The sequence below is a fragment of the Chrysemys picta genome, unplaced genomic scaffold (assembly GCF_011386835.1).
Source record: "Chrysemys picta bellii isolate R12L10 unplaced genomic scaffold, ASM1138683v2 scaf695, whole genome shotgun sequence".
Lineage (NCBI taxonomy): Eukaryota > Metazoa > Chordata > Testudines > Emydidae > Chrysemys > Chrysemys picta.
The window spans coordinates 7,501-12,500 of record NW_027053402.1 but is presented as its reverse complement, the minus strand read 5'-3'; the positions used below and the strand labels follow the sequence as shown (position 1 = coordinate 12,500).

The window sequence follows — 5,000 nt, the reverse complement described above, 5'->3', positions numbered from 1 at the left end:
GACAACCGGTCAAGCCCCGGGAAGCAGCTGTCAAATGTTCCAAGTCCCCACTCGGCCACCAGGTCCACCCCAGTCTAGCAATGGGGTTGACCTGGCTGACGGCCGGTTAGTATCAAGGTAAACTCACCGTCGTCCACAGGAGGGCAGCTCTCAGGCCGGCCGGCTGCGGCTGACTCTGGGGCGGCGCCCGGTCCCGGCAGCGAGGGGCGGGGGGCGCGGAGCGAGACGGGGCTAACCGGGGGGGGGGGGGCGCCTCCTGCGACTTTGGGGGCCGCGGGTCGTCAGTGGCGTGCAGGCCGGGCCTCTCCCGGGGGATTCGGGGGGGCGGTCCTGCGGGCCGGGCGCAGGGGGCTCGGGCGAGCCCGGGCCGGTCCGCCCCGGGGCCGGGGTCTCCGCCTGCGGCTCAGGGGGGCGCGGGTCGTCGGGGGAGGAAGCCCGGGGGAGCTGCACACCGGCCCGCCAGGCCAGGCCTGGCCTGGATGGCCGCGGGGGGATTCGGGGCGGTCCCGCGGGCCGGGGGCCGGGCGCAGGGGAGGCGGGGGGTCCGAGCGAGTCCGTCCCGGGCCCGGGGCCTCCCCCTGCGGCTTTGGGGTCCGTGGGTCCCCGCTGGCGGAAGCCACTGGGAGCTGGACACCCGCCGTCCGTCCCGCCTGGCCAGGCCTGGCCTGGGTGGCCGCGGGGGGATTCGGGGCGGTCCCGCGGGCCGGCGGCCGGGCGCAGGGGAGGCGGGGGGTCCGAGCGAGTCGGTCCCGGGCCTGGGGTCTCCCCCTGCGGCTTTGGGGTCCGTGGGTCCCCGCTGGAGGAAGCCGCTGGGCGCTGGACACCCGCCGTCCGTCCCGCCTGGCCAGGCCTGGCCTGGGTGGCCGCGGGGGGATTCGGGGCGGTCCCGCGGGCCGGCGGCCGGGCGCAGGGGGTCCGAGCGAGTCCGTCCCAGGCCCGGGGCCTCCCCCTGCGGCTTTGGGGTCCGTGGGTCCCCGCTGGAGGAAGCCGCTGGGCGCTGGACACCCGCCGTCCGTCCCGCCTGGCCAGGCCTGGCCTGGGTGGCCGCGGGGGGGGATTCGGGGCGGACCTGCGGGCCGGCGGCCGGGAGGGTCCGGGCCAGTCCGCCCCATGCCCGGCGTCTCCCCCAGCGGCTTCGGTGGCCCCGGGGGGGGTCCTCCGCGGAGGAAGCCGGGTGGGTGGGGAGCCGGACCCCAGGCGCCCAGACCCGTGACCTGCGGCCGCGACCTCCGACTCGGCAGGAGCGACGAGGGGCTTTCCGGCCCGTCCCCCCCTCTCCTTCCCCCCCAGAAAAGGAGAGAGAGCTGACTCGGACCGGGAAAAGCTGCCTACGGCACCTGGGATTCCCAGGCGGTCACCCATCCAAGTACTAGCCAGGCCCGGGACGGTTTACCTTCCGAGATCGGACGGGATCGGGGGCGTTCGGTCCGGTATGGCCGTAGGCACCCGGCCCCGCGCCTCCTCGCCCGCTTTCCCCTGCCGACGCCCGGGCCTGCCGCACGGTGAGCCCCGGTCGGACTGCCCCCCCCCCTGCGGCAGGGCCCCCGTCTCTCGCGGGCCCGGTCCTTTTTTCCTTTTCGAGCTCCGGGGCCCGGGCTGGCCGCCAGAGCCCCTCCGCCCGCCCTCCCCGGCGTCGGGGAAAATACTGTCCCGGACTTCCAGTGCGCCCGATCCTGTCAGCCGGGGGGTGGGGAGGGGCAGTCCCTCGCTGCGGCCGGGGAGGGTGAGCCCAGGGCGGCTTGCCTGCCGTGCGAGGCCCCTCTCGGCCACCAGGTCAACCCCGAGTCGAAAGGGCTGAAAAATTTTCAGAGTCCCCTCCCGGGCACCAGGTCAACCCGTGGAATCGGACGGGTTCACCTGCTGGCCGGTTCGCTTCCCGGCCACCAGGTCAACCCCTAGGTTGCCGACCGGCCTACCCAGTGGCCGGTTTGCTTTCCGGCCACCAGGTCAACCCCTAGGGGTTTTAACGGGGGCACGCCCGGTGGCCTCTTTCCCGTCCGGTCACCAGGTCAACCCGGATCTCCCTCCTTCCCTGGGCGTCCCCTCCTCGGAGGCGTCAGGTTCCATTTCCCCCCCCCCCCCAGACTTCCAGGGGCCCGATCCAGTCGGCCGGGAGGCAGTCCCTCGCTGCGGCCGGGGAGGGTGAGCCCAGGGCGGCCTGGTCCATGTCTCTAGTGGGCCCGATCCTTTTTTTTTTTTTCGAGCTCCGGGGCCAGGCCCGCCCGGGCAGCCCTCCTCGGAGGCGTGGGGCGATTCCCCCCCCCCCCCAGACTTCCAGGGGCCCGATCCTGTCGGCCGGGAGGCAGTCCCTCGCTGCGGCCGGGGAGGGTCAGCCCAGGGCGGCTTGCCTGCCGTGCGAGTCCCCTCTCGGCCACCAGGTCAACCGCGAGTCGAAAGGGCTGAAAAATTTTCAGAGTCCCCTCCCGGGCACCAGGTCAACCCGTGGAATCGAACGGGTTCACCTGCTGGCCGGTTCGCTTCCCGGCCACCAGGTCAACCCGTGGAATCGGACGGGTTCACCGGCTGGCCGGTTCGCTTTCCGGCCACCAGGTCAACCCGTGGAATCGAACGGGTTCACCTGCTGGCCGGTTCGCTTTCCGGCCACCAGGTCAACCCCTAGGTTTTAAGGGGGGGGGGACGCCCGGTGGCCTCTTTCCCGTCCGGTCAGCAGGTCAACCCGGATCTCCCTCCTTCCCTGGGCGCCCCCTCCTCGGAGGCGTCAGGTTCCATTCTTTTTTCCAGACTTCCAGGGGCCCGATCCAGTCGACCGGGAGGCAGTCCCTCGCTGCGGCCGGGGAGGGTGAGCCCAGGGCGGCTTGCCTGCCGTGCGAGTCCCCTCTCGGCCACCAGGTCAACCCCGAGTCGAAAGGGCTGAAAAATTTTCAGAGTCCCCTCCCGGGCACCAGGTCAACCCGTGGAATCGAACGGGTTCACCTGCTGGCCGGTTCGCTTCCCGGGCACCAGGTCAACCCGTGGAATCGAACGGGTTCACCTGCTGGCCGGTTCGCTTCCCGGGCACCAGGTCAACCCGTGGAATCGAACGGGTTCACCTGCTGGCCGGTTCGCTTTCCGGCCACCAGGTCAACCCCTAGGTTTTAAGGGGGGGGACGCCCGGTGGCCTCTTTCCCGTCCGGTCAGCAGGTCAACCCGGATCTCCCTCCTTCCCTGGGCGCCCCCTCCTCGGAGGCGTCAGGTTCCATTCTTTTTTCCAGACTTCCAGGGGCCCGATCCAGTCGGCCGGGTGGCAGTCCCTCGCTGCGGCCGGGGAGGGTGAGCCCAGGGCGGCTTGCCTGCCGTGCGAGTCCCCTCTCGGCCACCAGGTCAACCCCGAGTCGAAAGGGCTGAAAAATTTTCAGAGTCCCCTCCCGGGCACCAGGTCAACCCGTGGAATCGAACGGGTTCACCTGCTGGCCGGTTCGCTTCCCGGGCACCAGGTCAACCCGTGGAATCGAACGGGTTCACCTGCTGGCCGGTTCGCTTCCCGGGCACCAGGTCAACCCGTGGAATCGAACGGGTTCACCTGCTGGCCGGTTCGCTTCCCGGGCACCAGGTCAACCCGTGGAATCGAAAGGGTTCACCTGCTGGCCGGTTCGCTTTCCGGCCACCAGGTCAACCCCTAGGTTTTAAGGGGGGGGACGCCCGGTGGCCTCTTTCCCGTCCGGTCAGCAGGTCAACCCGGATCTCCCTCCTTCCCTGGGCGCCCCCTCCTCGGAGGCGTCAGGTTCCATTCTTCTTTTTCCAGACTTCCAGGGGCCCGATCCAGTCGACCGGGAGGCAGTCCCTCGCTGCGGCCGGGGAAGGTGAGCCCAGGGCGGCCTGGTCCATGTCTCTAGTGGGCCCGATCCTTTTTTTTTTTCCGAGCTCCGGGGCCAGGCCCGCCCGGGCAGCCCTCCTCGGGGGCGTGGGGCGATTTCCCCCCCCCCCACCCCCAGACTTCCAGGGGCCCGATCCTGTCGGCCGGGAGGCAGTCCCTCGCTGCGGCCGGGGAGGGTCAGCCCAGGGCGGCCTGCTTGGCGGCCGGGTCCATGTCTCTAGTGGGCCCGATCCTTTTTTTTCCCTTTTCCGGCTCCGGGGCCCGGGGTGCCCGGGTAGCCCTCCGCGGTGGCGTCGGCCAATTTTTTTTAAAATCAGACTTCCGTGGGCCCGATCCTGACGGCCGGGAGGCAGTCCCTCGCCGCGTCCGGGGACGGCGAGACGCTCGGCCACCGGGTCAACCCGGAGGAAGCGGGCTGGGGGAAGAAAAAAAAAAAAAAAGTTTTCCAAGTCCGAAAAATTTTCAAAGTCCCCTCTCGGCCACCAGGTCAACCCCTTTGGAGCGAATGGGTTGACCTGACGGCCGGTCGTCTCGCGGATGTCCGGAAGGGGTCGCCCCACGCCGTCTCGGCCGACCGAGGGAACCACGAGGTGGCGCCCAGTTCCAGTTTCGTACCGCCGAAGGCGGGGCTTTGGCTTTTTCGACCTGCCTTTCGAGGATTGTGTGAGGAGATTTCTGAGGACAGGTTTTTCAGAGCCTGTGAGAACCGGAGCTCAGCCTAGGGGATCAATCCGAGTATTGTACCCGACCCTGCCCGGCGTGGGAGGGGGGGAGCGGGCCCGTTTGAGGGCGGAGGCCAGCACCCGGCCCTCCGCCGAGACGGCCCGCTTTGCCCGGCTCTTAGCTCACGGGCCCCGCAGCGGCCGGGAGCCGAGCTCCGAGTGTCGGCGCCCCCCGGAGGGAGGGGGGGCCCGCTCCTCTCGCGCCCGCCGATCGATGTGGCGCTGACGTTCGCGACGGGAAGGGCCCTTCGCGGGCCGGCACCCCAACCGCGGGGCCGTCCGGTGTTCAGGCGGATGGGGACCCTCTTCCTTTTCGCGTGCACGGATCCAGGGACCGATGGGGACTTCCCTCCTCGGGGCGGCCCGGGCACCTGCCCGGCCCTCCGTGCGTGGGGCCGTCTGGCCGAGATCTCCGCCGTGCGAGGTCGAGCGGTTCCGGCAGACCACCCAGGGGTCCGAAAAAC

The 5,000-nt window shown here is 70.7% G+C and overlaps 1 non-coding gene across 1 annotated transcript; it reads right to left on the bottom strand.

Moving 5' to 3' along the window:
* Positions 1-1,325: 1,325 nt before the first annotated feature.
* Positions 1,326-1,444, bottom strand: LOC135979162 (5S ribosomal RNA). The gene has a single exon (XR_010596489.1). It is a non-coding gene; the product is annotated as a 5S ribosomal RNA (ribosomal RNA).
* Positions 1,445-5,000: the final 3,556 nt, after the last annotated feature.